The sequence below is a fragment of the Arachis ipaensis genome, chromosome B2 (assembly GCF_059453495.1).
Source record: "Arachis ipaensis isolate K30076 ecotype BB chromosome B2, ASM5945349v1, whole genome shotgun sequence".
Classification (NCBI taxonomy): Eukaryota; Viridiplantae; Streptophyta; class Magnoliopsida; order Fabales; family Fabaceae; genus Arachis; species Arachis ipaensis.
In genome coordinates this window covers 48,498,747-48,517,229 of record NC_142437.1, presented here as the reverse complement: position 1 = coordinate 48,517,229, position 18,483 = coordinate 48,498,747, and the positions used below count along the sequence as shown (strand labels likewise).

The 18,483-nt window shown below is 37.6% G+C and overlaps 1 non-coding gene across 1 annotated transcript; it reads left to right on the top strand.

The window, feature by feature from the left end:
- Positions 1-977: 977 nt before the first annotated feature.
- Positions 978-1,085, top strand: LOC148573896 (small nucleolar RNA R71). The gene has a single exon (XR_015906024.1). It is a non-coding gene; the product is annotated as a small nucleolar RNA R71 (small nucleolar RNA).
- Positions 1,086-18,483: the final 17,398 nt, after the last annotated feature.

The window sequence follows — 18,483 nt, the reverse complement described above, 5'->3', positions numbered from 1 at the left end:
TTGCTCTTCAGTGATATCTTCATCCTCTTCAGAGGAAGAATATTCATCAGAGCTCATGAGTGGCAGAAGAAAGTTCAATAGAATCTCTATGGTCTCTGTATGAGCTTCATATTCCTTTGGTTCCTCAAAGGGAAACTCCTTTCTGTCAAGAGGACGTCCCATGAGGCTTTTCTCACTAGGACTCATGTTCTCCTTACTCTCTCTAGGTTCGGCCATGTTGGTCATGTTTATGGCCTTGCACTCTCTCTTGGGATTTTCTTTTGTATTGCTTGGGAGAGTACTGAGAGGAGTTTCAGTAATCTTCTTACTCAGCTGACCCACCTGTGCCTCCAAATTTTTAAGGGAGGACCTTGTTTCATTCATGAAACTTAGTATGGTCTTAGATAGATCAGAGACTATGTTGCCAGGCCAGCATGGCTTTGTTCAGAATTCTCTGTCTGTTGCTGAGAAGATGATGGAAAAGGCTTTCTATTGCTAAACCTATTTCTTCCACCATTATTGTTGAAGCCTTGTTGAGGCTTCTGTTGGTCCTTCCATGAGAAATTTGGATGATTTCTCCATGAAGGATTATAGGTATTTTCATAGGGTTCTCCCAAGTAATTCACCTCTGCCATTGCAGGGTTCTTAGGATCATAAGCTTCTTCTTCAGAAGATGCTTCTTTAGTACTGTTGGATGCAGCTTGCAATCCATTCAGACTCTGAGAAATCATATTGACTTGCTGAGTCAATATTTTGTTCTGAGCCAATATGGTATTCAGAGTATCAATGTCAAGAACTCCCTTCTTCTGAGGCGTCCCATTGTTCACAGGGCTCCTCTCAGAGGTGTACATGAACTGGTTATTTACAACCATTTTAATGAGTTCCTGAGCTTCTGCAGGGGTTTTCAGATGAAGAGATCCTCCTGCAGAATAGTCTAATGACATTTTTGACAACTCAGATAGACCATCATAGAATATACATATGATGCTCCATTCTGGAAGCATGTTAGTAGGACAACTTTTGATCAATTGCTTATATCTTTCCCAAGCTTCATATAGGGACTCACCTTCCTTCTGTCTGAAGGTTTGGATTTCCACTCTAAGCTTGCTCATCTTTTGAGGTGGAAAGAATTTGGCCAGGAAAGCACTGACCAACTTTTCCCAAGAGTTCAGGCTTTCCTTAGGTTGTGAATCCAACCATGTTCTAGCTCTGTCTCTTACAGAAAAAGGGAAAAGCATAAGCCTGTAGACCTCGGGATCAACTCTATTGGTCTTGACAGTGTCACAGATTTGTAAGAATTCAGCTAAGAACTGATGAGGATCTTCCGATGGAAGTCCATGAAACTTGCAATTCTGCTGCATCAAAGAAACTAATTGAGGCTTAAGCTCAAAGTTGTTTGCTCCAATGGCAGGAATTGAGTTGCCTCTTCCACAGAAGTCAGAAGAAGGTGCAATGAAGTCACCAAGCATCTTCTTTGTATTGTTGGCATTGTTGTTATTTGGTTCGGCCATGTCTCCTTCTTTTTCGAAAATTTCTTTCAGGTCCTCTCCAGAGGGTTGTGCTTTAGCTTCTCTTAGTTTCCTCTTAAGAGTCCTTTCAGGTTCAAGATTAGCTTCAATAAGAATGTCTTTGTCCCTGTTCCTGCTCATATGAAAAAGAAGAGAACAGAAAAGAAGAGGAATCCTCTATGTCACAGTATAGAGATTCTTATGTAAGTAGAAGAAGAAAAGAATAGAAGATTGAAGAGAGAAGATGAGAAAGAGAGAATTCGAAAATTAAAATAAAATAAAAAAATATTTTTGTTTCTATTTTAATTATTGGTTAGTATTCGAGAATTAAGAGAAGAAATAAAATAAAATTTGAAAACTAAATGAATTAAGTAAATAAAAAGATTTTTGAAAAAGTTGTTAGTGATTTTCGAAAATTGGAGAGAGAAAAGTAGTTAGGTGGTTTTGAAAAAGATATGATTGAAATAGAAAACTTTTAAAATTAAACAAAAAGTCAAGTAGTTAATTGAAAAAGATTTGAAAATCAATTTTGAAAAGATAAGATGTTAGAAAATAATTTGAAATTGATTTTGAAAAAGATATGGTTGAAATATTTGAAATTTGAAAAGGATTTAAAAAGGAAATTAAAAAGATTTGATTTTTGAAATTAAAGTTGATTACTTGACTAACAAGATACTAAAAGATATGATTTTAAAATTCAAAGATTGAACCTTTCTTAATAGGCAAGTAATAACTTGAAAAATTTTTGAATTAAAATATTAAATGTTAGTGAGATTTTCGAAAATATGAAGTAAGAATAAGAAAAAGATTTTGAAAATCAATTTAAAAAAATTTCGAAAATATGTAAAAATAAATGAAAAAGATTTGATTTTTGAAAAAGATTTGAAAAGATAGAATTTTGAAATTGAAATTTATGAGTAAAACAAGGAAAGATATATTTTTTATTTTTGGATTTTTAGTAATGAGAGAGAAAAACACTAAAATGATGCAAAACATGAAAATTCAAGATCAAAACTAATAATGCATGCAAGAACACTTTGAATGTCAAGATGAACACCAAGAACACTTTGAATGTCAAGATGAACACCAATAACTTATTTTTGAAAATTTTTAAGAAAAGACACACATGCAAGACACCAAACATAGAAATTTTCAATGTTTAGGCACTAACAAATTGAAAATGCATATGAAAAACAAGAAAAGACATTAAACATGAAAATGCAAAGATCAAACAAAGAAGATCATCAAGAACAACTTGAAGATCATGAAGAACAAAATTCAATGCAGGTGTTCTTCAAAAATTTAAAGAAAAGTTAAAAAGATGCAATTGACACCAAACTTAGAATTTGACACTAGACTCAATCAAGAAACACAAAATTATTTTTGGTTTTTTGATTTTATTAAATTTTTTGGATTTTTCGAAAATTATTTGGGAAAAGAAAAATAAGAATTTTGAAGAACATAGAATAATTTATTATTATTGAAAATTTTTTTCGAAAATAAAAATAATAAAAACAAAAAAGCTCAAAATCAAAATAAAATTACCTAATCTGAGCAACAAGATGAACCGTCAGTTGTTCAAACTCGAACAATCCCCGGCAACGGCGCCAAAAACTTGGTGCACGAAATTGTGATCTCAACGGCGCGAAAAACCTAGTACGCACGTTCATAATCTCAATTCCTTTTCACAACTCCGCACAACTAACCAGCAAGTGCACTGGGTAATCCAAGTAATAAACCTTACGTGAGTAAGGGTCGATTCCACGGAGATTGTCGGCTTGAAGCAAGCTATGGTCATCCTTGTAAATCTCAGTCAGGCGGATTCAAATGGTTATGGAGATTTGATAACTAAAATATAAATAAAATTTAAAATAAGATAGAGATACTTATGTAATTCATTGGTGAGAATTTCAGATAAGCGTATGGAGATGCTTTGCTCCTTCTAAATCTCTGCTTTCCTACTGCCTTCATTCAATCATTCATACTCCTTTCCATGGCAAGCTGTATGTTGGGCATCACCGTTGTCAATGGCTACTTCCCGCCCTCTCAGTGAAAATGGTCCAAATGCGCTGTCACCGCATGGCTAATCATCTGTCGGTTCTCGATCATGTTGGAATAGGATCCATTGATCCCTTTGCGTCAGTCACTACGCCCAACACTCGCGAGATTGAAGCTCATCACAGTCATCCCTTCCAAGATCCTACTCGGAATAGCACAGACAAGGTTTAGACTTTCCGGATCTCAAGAATGGCCGTCAATAATTCTAGCTTATACCACGAAGACTCCGATCTTTCGGAATGGAGTCTAAGAGATACACACTCAAGCTATTGCAGATAGAACTGAAGTGGTTGTCAGGCACGCGTTCATAGGTGAGAATGATGATGAGTGTCACGGATAATCACATTCACAGGCATGGCCGAATGGCCAGCCTCAAAGGTCTAGGGAATAAATGTCCAAAGATGAAAATACAATAGTAAAAAGTTCTATTTATACTAAACTAGTAGCTAGGGTTACAGAAATAAGTAAATGATGCAGAAATCCACTTCTGGGCCCACTTGGTGTGTACTTGGGCTGAGCATTGAGCTTTACACAAGTAGAGACTTTTCTTGGAGTTAAACGCCAGGTTGTAGCCTATTTCTGGTGTTTAACTCTAGTTTGCAACCTGTTTCTGGCGTTTAACTTCAGAATATGGCTGGAAGTTGGCGTTTGAACGCCAGTTTGAGTCATCAAAACTTAGGCAAAGTATGGACTATTATATATTTCTGGAAAGCCCTGGATGTTTACTTTCCAACGCAATTGAGAGCGTGCGAATTGGGTTTCTGTAGCTCCAGAAAATCCACTTCGAGTGCAGGGAGGTCAGAATCCAACAGCATCTGCAGTCCTTTTTCAGCTTCTGAATCTGATTTTTGCTCAAGTCACTCAATTTCAGCTAGAAAATACATGAAATCATAGAAAAATACACAAACTTATAGTAAAGTCTAGAAATATAAATTTTGTATAAAAACTAATAAAAACATGATAAAAACTAACTAAATTATACTAAAAACTACCTAAAAATAATTCCAAAAAGCGTATAAATTATCCACTCATCAGGTTCTCAAATCAGCAATTCAATGAGACCCAATGACTCAAGGTCACCCAATTCCCATAGCCTAGGCCAAGAGTAAAGAAAACTACTCAAAAACTAGTGGAAACATTTTATCAAATACCTAGAGTGCAATAAAGGTAAACATCACAAAATGAAAGAATTAATGAAAGCTATAACTAACAAAAGCAAGAAATCAACAATAGCAAGTGAGGTAAACATCAAGAGACATAGAAATATAAAATTGCATTAAAAGAAAATTGAGATCCAACAATTGTTCATCAACATAACAGAGAGCAAAATAAGAAATTAACAAGAGTAGTAGATAAACGAAAGTGCTAGAACAAATAAAAGTAAAGGAAAACTAAAATGAAACAAGATCGAAATATAAATCTAAAAGGAAATTGAAATAAGAACCCTAAAATCTAGAGAGAGGAGAGAGCCTCTCTCTCTCTAGAATTCTCCCCTAAAACATGATGAAAACTCTACTATGGCTCTCCCCGATTCCCTTGCAATCCTTGGGTTCAAAAGCATCAGAAATGAGTTGGATTTCGGCCTCCTTGAGTTCAGAAATCGCCCCCAGCGTATTGCCTTTAGTGAGTTACGTGCCGATTGTCGCCCCCAGCGTATTTCCTCTCCACGCGTGCGCGTGGGTGACACGTGCGCATCGCTGGCGAATCTCCTTCTCACGCGTACACGTGGGTGAGCGTGCGCATGGCCTTTAGTTCAACAAATCCCCATTTCTTCATGAATTCTCCATTTTTGCATGCTTTTTCTTCATTCCTTCAACCCAATCTTTGCCTTCTAATCCTGAAATCACTTAACTAACATATCAAGGCATCGAATGGAATTAAAGAAAATTAAAATTAATGATTTAAAGGCCTAAAATGCATGTTTTTACTCTTAAGCACAAATTAGGAGAAATTCACAAAACCATGCTATTTCATTGAATAAATGTGAGAAAAGTTAATAAAATCCCCTAAATTCAACACAAGATAAACCACAAAATTGCACTCCAAGCCAAATACAATTGAAAAACAACTATTCTAAATCAAAACGTGAATTTAACAAGCAATCGATCAATCAAAGCAATATGTACAAAAATAAGAAAAACTACCAACAATGGCAACTCAATTCATTCATTGATTATATATATAAGAGAATGGAAAGAGTTTACCATGGTGGGGTGTCTCCCACCTAGCACTTTTAGTTTAAGTCCTTAAGTTGGACAATTGGGAGGTTCTTTGTCAAGGTGGTTTATGCTTGTACTCATCCTTGAACTCCCAAGGATGCTTGCTCCTCAAACGATTGTCAAAATTTCCAACCGACTTCACCAAGTTTAGGTGAAGTTCTTCACAAGATATGAGCTCCCAAGTTTGGCATCCATGTTTTGATCCGGGATCCCATATCTTATTTTCACACCCGTCTTCTAATTGATCATCATTGTTCCATTCGGGTGATAGGCAAGACGAATTCTCACTAAGGTACCAAACAATCCTCCGAGACCCATCCAATTGAGCACTAGTCCAACCTTTGCATCCACTCCTTGAAGCTTTAACCATAATGAGCCTAGACTTACAACTCCAACCACTAAACATCCTTCTCTTACGCTTCATTACACAAAGCGCCCTAAGTTGGCCTTCCATTTCAAGCAAGCCAAATTCGAGTGGGATAATAAAGCTAAGAGTTATGAGTTTTACCCACTCAAATGAAGGATTGGATGGTGACTTAGGTAGAGAAGTTCCCAATGATCTTGACAAAGCACGTTCCACTTCCGTCCATCCTCTTCTAGGGGCTTCCACCACTTGACAAGGTTCTTCAAGCTCTACCTCTTGCCAAGCTTCCTCAAGTTCACATTTTTCCTCACCAATTTCTTCTAACTCTTCCCCATCACTCAAATCATAAATAGGCGGTTGATAAACCACTATTTTATGGTTTATCTTGTGCTCAATTGAGTGGTTTTTTACATTTGCCTTCCTAATTATGTGCTTTAATTGAAAACATGTTTCTTTGGACTTATCTTTGCTAATATTAATCCTCTCTTATTACCATTAGATGCCTTGATATGTGTGTTAAGTGATTTCAAAGATTACAGGGCAGGAATGGCTCAGAGGATGGAAAGGAAGCATGCAAAAGTGGAAGGAATACAAGAAGTTGGAGAAACTGCTAAGCTGTCCAGCCTGACCTCTTCGCACTCAAACGGCTATAACTTTAGCTACAAAGGTCCAAACAATGCTGTTCTAGTTGCGTTGGAAAGCTAACGTCCGGGGCTTCGATTTAATATATAATAAGCTATAGTTTCCCTGACGCTAGGCAACGCGAATGCGTGATCCACGCGGACGCGTTGCATCTGCGAACTTCAATCCGCACGGCCGCGTGGACGATGCCTCCGCATCACTTGTCCGCGACCTGAACGTACCAGAATATGCAGGGGGCGATTTCTGGGCTGTTTTTGACCTAGTTTTCGGCCCGGAAAACACAGATTAGAGGCTATAAAGTGGGGGAATGCATCCATTCACAGGAAGCTCGCCAATTTAGTTACTTTTCCATGATTTAGATCTAGTTTTGAGAGAGGTTCTCTCCTCTCTCTCTTAGGATTAGGATTTAGGACTTCTCTTAGTTTTAGGAGTAACTCTCAATTCCAGGTTCTTTATTTTTATTTATTCTTCCAATTTAGTTTATGAACTCTTCATTTTAGATTATAATTTCCCTTATTAATGTTATTTGAGGTATTTCAATTCATGATTGCTTTCTTTAATTTATGTTATTGTTGCTTTACATCTGAAGGCATTTTTATTCCAGCAAATTTACTTTTTCCTCTTTTGGTCTTGGTTAAGAAAGCAGTAACTCAGGAGTTATCTTATCTCAACATATTTGATAACTGTTATCTTTGCTAAGTGAACTGACCTTCAATAATCCCAACCTTTTCTTAGGAAATAAATAGGATTCGAAGATCAAACTAATTAGTCCCTTGACTTTCCTTTACTTTAGTAAAGGTTGACCAAGTGGAATTAAGATTCGACTTTCATTGTTAGTGATAAGGATAACTAAGTCTGGACTTCCAATTTCTCACACCTTGCCCAAAAGTTTGCTTTACAGTATTTATTTATTTTTAATTGCCATTTAAATTAATTGTCATATTTGTTCCTCATTCTTCAAACCCCGAATTTACAATCTCCATAACCAATAATAAGAACATACTTCCCTGCAGTTCCTTGAGAAGACGACCCGAGGTTTAAATACTCGGTTATCAATTTTAAAAGGGGGTTTGTTACTTGTGACAACCAAAACTTTTGCAAGAAAGGTTGATTGTTTGGTTTTGTAACTATACTTACAACGAGAGTTTACTATAACCTCTAAACCATCAATCTTCAGTTCTTCAAAATGGTGTCGTTGCCGGGGAACTGCTAACGTGTGCCTTATTATTGGTTATTGTAAATATTTTTCTTTTGCTTGTTTATTTATTTTTGTTTTTCCTTTTTATTTTTATTTGCTACCATGAATTCTCACCCCCTCGCTTTGAGTTTGGTTCTAACTTTGTTGAAGGAAATAGAAGTTGCAGCATGAATATGCATCAAGGTCAAACCAATCAAGGATGGATGGAGCCAAGAGGATTTAATCAACCCTTTAGGCAATAACACCCTCCAAGATATCATGGACAACGACCATTCTACAATACATCCCCAGCCGATAGATATGGTGGACAACCTTGTAACTACCAACAAGTTCCACCCCGTGCCTATAGACCAACCTCTCAACATAACCTCGAACCACCACACTCACAAGCTTCTCTTCACCATTCGCCACCGTATGATCCTTTCCTACCCCAGTTCCAATCCAATCACCCCCAAGCACCATCACTTCCCTATGTTTCATGTCCAAATCCATCACCCCGAGAATCAGAGGTTCGCCTCAAGGAAACAGTAAATAAGCTTCAAGCAACCATTCGACAACTGGAGCAAGCAGTAATTCAATTAGCTTCTAGACGCTCGAACATTCAAGGACCAACCACAGCCCCATGTGGACAATCTAATGAAGAGCGTAGCATGAAGGAGACACTAGAAACTCCAGTGGACAAGACAGAGCATGAATTCGTACTAGAACAAGTAGAAGAAGCTGTCATTGTACAAGAAGAAGAGTTGGTTGAAGATCTAGGAGACGCAGAACCTCCATGGGAATCCAGAGCTGAGGAGAAATCCGTCAAGGACATTATAGTTAATGCTAAGGAGGATAGCGCACAATCCCCAAGGCAATTTGTTTATGAAGAATCAGACGGAATAATCCAAGAAGCAAATTCCCTTGATGATGATAGTCACAAGTCAAGCTCTCTTAGTAATGAACTTGCATCTGCAAGTGAGTTCTCTGAGATCGACGAATCTTCCCCAAATGAATACGAGGATGATGCAGAGGTAGATTTTTATCAACCTCCAATCTATGACTCAAGTGATGAGAAAGATATAGAAGACTTTGACCAGGGTGATGATGCATTTGAAGATCCTTGCAAAGAAGTGGAGGAATTCACAGAAGATTACCTGGGAGTAGAACTTACAGAACCACTGGAAACACCTATCCTAAGGCCATTACCACCTAATACAAGCTTCAAGTGGGTACAATCCTTAACCTTTAACTTTACTTTTTCACTTGAATACGGTTTGCTTGAAACAGATGGCCAGCTTAGAGCTCTCTGTGGCTTTAAGAGTAAGAGGGAAATGGCTCGTGCTCAGAGCTATTGCACAAGGTTCAATAAGGTTCCACACTTCAACTCGAAGTGCACGGATTGGTATCAAAATCAATCGAATGGATCTCGGAAAACGTTTGGTTACCATGGTGAGAATTTACTTTTTAAACCGCCCAGATGGAAACATGGAGATTAAGACGGAGGCGGATTTAAAAACAAGGCTTGGGATCCTGGAATCTATTCTGACATTCGTCACCCCGGGAGCCTGAAAATCTGTTTGAAGCTGCTCAGTAGCTTCACATGCCTAGTTTGGGACCCCGGAGGCTGCTGGCATTCCAAACATTGGTGGAGATTTCTGGACGAATTTAAACACAAGCCACCATAACAGGAAGCTCATCTAATGTCCAACTTAAGGACTTTAACTAAAAGTGCTAGGTGGGAGACAACCCACCATGGTATGATCGTTTCTTTTTCAATTTTATTTCATGTTGTTTGTTTTTATTTTATTTTAATTTGAACCTGGAAGTTTTCATAGCATTCACATTAAGCATTGCATTCTGCATATTGCATAGAAAAAAAAACACGCACGCGACGCGGCAGCGTCGCTGACGCATAATCCTTCCCAAGTGGCCGCATGACCCACGCGACCGCGTCATATCCCTTTAAAGCCCATTCATGCGATCACATGCCCCATGCGATCGCGTCACTTAAAATTTGGCACTAATATGATTTTGAACAGAGAGTTGTGCGCGCGCGAGGCTGCCCTCGCGCTATCAGCATAAAACGTGTCACGCGACCGCGTGACCGATGCTACCGCGTCAATTAACTTAAAGCGCAAGTCACGCGACAGCATGCCCCACGCGTCCGCGTCGCTTGCGCCGCACAGCTTATCCTAATTTGCCAAATATCTTATCTTTTCTTCCCCAATCCTAATTTTTCCTCCCTCCTTTCTTACTTACTTCTTCGTCCGTTCTTTCCCTTCTCATTCTTCTTATCTTTTATTTTATTTTACTTAATTTATTTGAATATTTCATTCATTGCATTTTAATTTTGTGCATATTTTTCTTTTCTTTTCTAAATTTATTATTTTACCATTGGTGTTCAAATGTTCTTATTCAACTGTTATATCTTTTCTGGTATTATCTTGGTGCTCATGACTTGCTTTATTCTGGTTAGATAATATTATTTAAATCAATGTTAATCTTTTATACCTGTATTACTTTTTGCATTGACATGAATTTATATTATCTCTCTTTCCCCACTCTCTTCTCCATTGTTGTAATTTTGCACCACTGGTATGCCATGCCTTCTATTGTTTTCTCACGTACATGTTGAAGCTTCCATGTAAATGAGACCCTTATCATTTGGCATTAACCGAACTATACTTCATTTATTTTCTTATCTCTATTATTGGGTTACTTTTCTTCCCTTTTTCTTTCAGGATGGCCACCCGGAAGGGAAGCGGAAGACGTTTACATGGGGAGACAGACAAGTCCATCTGCACAATCTTTAGAGAAAAGCATCAGTTGGAACAACCCGTCCACCTGCACATCTTAGCGTGCACCGAGGACGGTGCAATCTTTAAGTGTGGGGAGGTCGATACCAACTTCCAGGGGTTAGTTATCTTCTATCTCAACACCAATGTTTTATTTTCTTTATTAGTTCATTGTTGCATTGCATAATAGATTGCATGTATAGTTGATTGTTTGCATTTAGTTACTACTTGGTTAAAGTAATTCCATTTTTGAAAAATTTTACTAATTTAAATTGAAAAAAAAATTTAATTTTTATGTGTTAAAACTTGTTTGAAGTTGTATTTGGAACATGGTTTTTGAGCTGAAGAACACACAACCTGTGAGATTTTGAGCTTATTTATATGGTTACACTATTTAACCATAATATTTTTATTCTTGTGTGTTTTCTTCTCTATAATTGCAATCTTAGCTTTGTTCCATTCTATATGACCAATATTTAGTGTATTTACATGCTTGCATATGATTGAGGCCATTATTTGATTTTAGCTCACTTATCCCAAATAAGCCTACCCTTTAAATCACCCTTGTCAGCCACCTTGAGCCTTTTAATCCCTATTTATTCTGTATTTTACCACATCACTAGCCTTAAGCAAAAAAATAATTAAATATCCCAATTAAATTTTTGGTTAGCTTAAGATAGGGATTGTGTAACAATTATGTGTGGGGAAACTATGGGAACATGGGTTAATAAGGGAATGTATCATGTTTCTAATTTATTTAAATATTGGGAATTTAGGAACCTACTCATAAAAAACCAAAATAGAAAAATAATGGAGAATCCATGTGCATTGATAAGTTATGTTTGCTTTTATGACTCAAAAAAAAAGAGAAAAAAGAAAAAAAAATATATATATATATAATATAAATAAATAAGGGGACAAAATTACCCCAATATTAAGTTTAATAAAAGATCAATGCACATGTGATAAAAGTTAAAGAAAATTTGGTACATGAGTATGGGAATTATACAAAAGTGGGAATTATGGGTAGCTAGGCATGAATTTAAAAGTATATAGAGTATATGTATATTAGGTGAGAGCTTAGGTTAATTAAAGATTCATATTATAGCTCACTTGGCCATACATATATCCTTACCTTTACCTCAGCCCCATTACAACCTTGAAAAGACCTCATGATGTTCGCATTGGTATATTAAATATTTGTTGATTGGTTAGATGAAGAACAAAGTTTTAGAAAGCATGATCAGAGAAGACTAGAGTGAATTACCCTATACACTTGAGAGATTAGAGTGATATACACTTCCAGTGAGGGTTCAATGCTTGATTCTATGTTTCCTGCTTTCATGAGCTATCTTCTTACAAGTTTACTTGCTTTTTATTGTACGATTTGAATTAGTGAAATCTGACTTATGTTTGTCTTGAAGATCTTATTTACTTTTGACCAAGTAGGTAGAAACATTTTGCATGTAGTTGCATTCATAGGTTGCATTTCATACATTCTACCATTCCTCTTCATCTTTATAGCTTCTCTTGAGCTTAGCATGAGGACCTGCTATTGTTTAAGTGTGGGGAGGTTGTGATGAGTATTTTGGTGGAAAAATGAATTTCTCCCAAAACACACAAATCTAACCGGCAAGTGTACCGGGTCGCATCAAGTAATAAAAACTCACGGGAGTGAGGTCGATCCCACAGGGATTGAAGGATTGAGCAATTTTAGCTTAGTGGTTAATTTAGTCAAGCGAATCAAGATTTGGTTGAGTGTTTTGTGATTTGCAGAAATTAAATTGCATGGAATTAAAGAGAACAAGAAATAAATTGCTGAATCTTAAAGAACAAGAAATTGAATGGCAGAAACTTAGAATGCAAGAAATGTAAATTGCGGAATCTTAAAGTGCAAGAAATGTAAATGATTTGAATTGTAAAGGGGATTGGGACTTGGATTTGCAGAAATTAAACAAGGAAAAGTAAATTTGCATCAAGCAGAGAAGTAGAAGAGGGTTTGGGTTAAATCGGATCTTGAAGCAGAAAAGTAAATGAACATGAAAACAGTAAACAGAGAATTAGAAATTGAAAGTTCAGATCTCAGGACCCAGAGACTAGAAAATCGAGTCTAGATCTCAATGCCTTCCTAGATCCAACAAGAACAATTGCAAGGGAATTGTAAATTGCAAGGAAAGTAGATGAAGAGCAATTAACAGAAATTAAATTCAATCAAGCAGTAAATAAAGCAGAGAGATCCAAGGATGAGATTGAAACAGAATTTCTTCAATTCTCCAACCCACAATCCAAGACAATTGTAATTGAAATTGAAAGCAATAAAACTAAGAGGAAGAGAAGTGAATTCTCCTTCCCCGAAACTAAGAAATTAAAGATCACTCAATATCCAAAGCTCTCCGAAAACTATTATGAAAATTCAAAAGGAAAAGCTCTCCGAAAACTTGAATTCTATCCTATTTATACACTTTCTTCAAATGATCTTCAAGCCTTGAGTTGGGCCTTTGCTCTTGGTGGAATTGGGTTGAAAGAGGCCTTGGTTGATTGCTCTTGGAGTTTGGAGAAGAACCAAAGTGAACCAAATGAACCGGGTTGGAGTTTTGCAAAAGTTGGAGTAAAAGTTGGAGCAAAAGTTAGGGTCTAACTTTTGGTCCAACTTTTCATATCAGCCCCCATATTTTGCTGATGCCCACGTTGGTGTAAAAGTTAGGGGTCTAACTTTTGCTCCAACGTTGGCCTTCCTTGGTACACTTATGGCGCCAACGTTAGCCCAAAAGTTAGGGGCTAACGTTGGCGCAAACCTTTGCTCCTTCCCTTGTATTTTTCATGTGCCAACGTTAGCCCAAAAGTTAGGGGCTAACGTTGGCGCAAACTTTTGGTGGCCAGGGAGGTTTTTCTTATGCCAACGTTAGCCACCAAGTTAGGGGCTAACGTTGGCGCAAACTTTTGGTGCCCAGGGTTGATTTTCATGTGCCAACGTTAGCCCAAAAGTTAGGGGCTAACGTTGGCGCAAACTTTTGGTGCCCAGGGAGTGATTTTGAAGTTCCAACGTTAGCCCAAAAGTTAGGGGCTAACGTTGGGGCTAACTTTTCACCCAAAAGTTTGTGCAAAAGTTTGAGGCTAACTTTAGGTCCAGTTTTTTGCTTCCTAGTTCAAGTTCACTTATTCCATTGTCCTCTCTTTACTCCTAGCTATTCCTTCTTGCTTCAACCTTTCTCCAAGCTTTCTTCACCTATCATTAATCAACCAAACACATCAAAGCTATGCTTAAAATCATGAGATATTCATTCTTTCATAATATGTGACAATTATAGTATAAAACCTCATGAAATAGCATGAATTCATACATGGTTGATTAAATCAAAGGAAGCATGAAAATCTACCCAAATTAGCTTACTTGTAGCTCAAGAAAGTGCATAATTCAATTGAAATCTAAAGAAAAAGGCTAGTGAAACTAGGCTAAGATGACTTGTCATCACAACACCAAACTTAAAGCTTGCTTGTCCCCAAGCAAGAAAAGATTTATTGAGAAGAAAGAATGAAATGGAAGAGGCTGTTCATGCTAGCAGAGTATTATTGATAGTTCATGGGATTTTGTGTGGATATGTAAATACTCACTTCTTATTGACTCCTAGGCCTAGAAAGTCTCCTTCAAGCTTCAAGTAACATACTGTTATGACCTCTCATTATTCCTTTATCCTTGGCTATTACTTTGTTTATAAGCTTTATTTGAGTGTCATGTGTAACAAGTTCATTTCCTTTTCTTTATACTTGACACATTATTCACTATAGACACTTGGCTCACATTCCTTCTTAGAACATTGATGCCCAGCACCTCTTTGGGCTACTAAGTGCCTTGTAGTTAGGTTGCTCTTGATAGTGGACTTTCAGCTGATGATCCCGGGTTAGTTAACCCAAGTCACCGAGTGTTGATGCACTCCAAAGAACTTAGTAATCCAAGCAGATCCTAATACAAAGACACCACAGGCATATATTCTAAGGTTCAAGCTATTGGTGTCCAGCTTTGTTTCTTTTTGTTTTTCTTTTGTTCTGTCACTTCTTTTTTTTTTCTTTCTTTTTGTTTTTCTTTCTAACCAAGGATTTTTATTCGATTGAGATTCATAGACAGTAGGCCACTCTATACTTAGAAGGAGATATCCTGGCTCTTTATTCACTAAAAGTGAGCTATTATACAATCACACACATACCACCACTTACTTTTATTCTACTTCTATCTAACAGAGACTATCTTACTTCACATTCAAACATTTCTTTTATTGATCTTAAAGATGCAGGGGACAAAACATACTTTTTGCTAAGTGAAAGTAAACACACAAGCACACACATAGACTAGCTTACTTATTCTAAGAGAAACAAACAAAATGCAAAGACTACTAATTATGATAACTACTTAAAGATGGAAGGACCACTTAAAACAGACACAATGCATGTTTTCTTAGTGTTGAACAAGGATCAAGTCCACCTTTTATTTGTCATGCTTTTTCTTTCTTCTTTCATACACCTGGTTGCTGGTGTTCCCTGTGTCCATGTCTGTTGTCTGTTGATCCCGCCAGAACCCAGCTCTATTCATTGCTTCCTCTACTCTATCTTCAAGTCTCATAGCATTGCTTACCTCTACCTCACTTCTCTTTTTGAAGAATTCATCAAAAGTTGGGAAAGCTGGATCCATGTTGTGCAAATGTTCTCCAATATAGTTTAGTTTGATTTGGCTATTGATGTTGTAATCGGCTTGTACTTCATACCTTGTATCTTGGAGTGTTGTGAACTCTTTGAGAGCCCTCAAATTTTCAGCTTGCATTTGTTCCAACTTTCCAAATGATTCATGAGATTGAAAAGCATGTTCTTCTTTCATCACAAGGAATCTTGACTCGAATTCACTTTGTTTGTTCATCATTCTTAGCTCCCGTTCTTCTTGTGCTTGTTGGTTTTTCATGTATGGTAAATGATATTCCTCTTGCCTTTCTTGAATTCTCATGTACTGTTGTGATAATCTTCCAATTGCTTCCTGCATTTGAGTCATATCCATATTGCCATGTGGGAAAAAGTGCGGCTGTTCCTCCTCCTCTTGTGGCTCTTCTTCTATGTGTGGCTCATCTTCTTCCATTGGTTCTTCTCTTTCCCTTCTTCCATGTGGTCTTCGGCCTTGATGTGCTTCAGGGGGCATAATCATTCGTTCAATGGTTATGGGCATGCCTTGGCTTAACCACATTGGATTCTCCTCTTCCATTGGAACTTTAGCCTTTGCACACAACCTCCAAATGGTACTCGGATAGTACAACCAAGATCTGGCCGAATTCTTCTCAGCCAGCTTTTGAATGTCTTTTGCAAGGATTTCATGAACTCTTATCTCTCCTCCCACAATGATGCAATGCAACATCACGGCTCTCTCCCTGTTAACTTCTGAGGTGTTCACTGTGCCCAGAATTGATCTTTTCATCAATTCATACCATCCTTTTGCTTCCGGGGTGAGGTTACATCTCTTCAGATACTTATATTTGTTCTTGTCATCTCCTTCCCACTCTGAGTTCTCGATACAAATGTCTCTCGCAATCTCATCATAATCCTGATCCTCATTCAATCTTTGTTGGTATCCCGGTTCACTAAAGCAGACTGACTTTAGTCTCAAGACTTTCTTGATTGCATCCGGGCTAAAGTCTACTTCCACTCCCCGCACATAGCTCTTGTATGTTGGGGGCTCACGCATGTCAAGCCTTGAGACATTTGCATAGAACTCTCTTATGATATTGGCATTGATTCGGGTGGCTGGTGATGCAAGTTCCTCCCACCTCCTCTTCCGAATTTTGTCCTTCATTTCTTGACATCCATCATCCGGCAACAAGAGTGGAATTTCAGGATAGATTCTTTTCTCGTTCATCCATTCAATTTGTATTTGATGGAACCAAGACTTGAATCTCCGTTGGTCATATTCATGTGTGTCTTCCTCCACCATAGGATCTTTCCCTTTTCTTCGTTTGGTTCTTGAGGAGGAGGCCATGATCACTTGGTTGGTTGAGTCTTGTGAGGTTAGAAGGAGTGTGAAGAATATTGGAGAGTTTGATGTGTGTTTGGAGCAAGAAGAAATTTAGGCCGAACTTGCTATGACAAGAAATGATGAAGGCAAGTTTAAATGGTTGGAGTTTAAAGCAAGAGAAATGTTGAACCGAGCTTGTTATGTTGAGGAGTGATGAAGAGAATGAAGTTCCAAGGGTTAGAGTGATTCGGTCATGTGCATGGCTTGAAGGTGGTATGTTTTTAAATGAACAATGAAGGGCTAGGATGCAATTAGACTTATAGGAATCAAAGGTGTGCATGTAAGGATAAATGAGGACAAAACTTGCTTCTTCACTTGCTTTTGCCGTGATCATTCTCAAGGAGTGGCAGATTTCCTTTTTGAAGCATGTGATGAGATTTTGTCCCCATGCTATGCTTTCCTTTGTCTTGTCTCTTTCATTGAAGATTCTTTGACCACCTAGTCATCACCACAAGACAACATATATTAGTTTTGTCCAACCGTGGCAAGAATGTCCCTTTTATTAATATTATATGAATCATCAATTCTCATATCCATTTGAACCGTGACTCTCCTTGGAGGACACCAAACTTAATGGTTGGTCATGTATAAAGAAATTGTGTCTCTTCCTTCAATTAGTGAAATCCCACTGTCACTCTTAGTTAAATGTTTATAAGAATTGCTTTCTTCCTAATTTTCTTTTTCTCTTTTTTTTTTCATGAAGGATCAATTGTGTCCCTAAATCGGTGCATCAAGGGTTGATGAACACCAAACTTGTTTCTTGTCAAAGGGTACGTCACAATTGATGCTTTCATTACCGGAAAAGAATTTTTCCATTTATAAGATTTTGGAAAACAACAATTGTATGATTATTGATGCATGAATTTCTAATTTTCATGGAGCTATGTGGACAGCAAACTTAGTGTTTGGCCATATGCTTTGTCAAGACACTCCAAGCATGCAAAATGGAATTATTTGTAACATTGGTTTAGTGTGCTTGAAGGCACACCAAACTTAGCATATGTTTCAAAACAGTGCATGCAGTCAATGGACATGTTCATGAAAAGAGAAAAGAATTCATGCTCAAATGATCATAACTTATTGAATTTAAAATGACATGAATCTTAAAGCATGGGTTGCCTCCCATGGAGCGCTCTTTTATTGTCATTAGCTTGACATTGAGGCTTTCTTTTATGGTGGTTGGTGCTTGTAGGGCCTCAATTTGTCTCCTCTGACCGTGATCCTCTTCTTTGTTCTCTGGTGTTCAATTTCAGCATGCTCTAATGAGAGTATATTGTTGACAGTGTAGTAGTCCTCGGTTTGTTAATTTGCCCCCAGCTGTTGATATATCAGTTGCACTTTGTCACCTTTGCAAAGCCCCTCTGTTGGAATCTTTCTGTTCTTCCAACCCCTTTTTGCTTTGTTTCTGTGTTTCATCTTTCCTTTTGTTGATCTTTCTTTTCTGGCCGTAGGCTTTCCTTGGGGACCTCTCTTTTCAGTGGCTAATACTCTAATATCCTCTTGGGCTTCTTCATCAGTCTGCACAATCCTTAGCATTGGGATGTTGCTGTGACCTTCCTGGTCATTTTTCATATAGTCTTTCTTCTCCTTGCTAAATTGTGCCTCTGGTAATACCTTCAGAGTGACACTCTGGTCATGCATCCTGGGAGTTAATTCCCCTTCCTCTACGTCTATGATAGCTCTAGCAGTGGC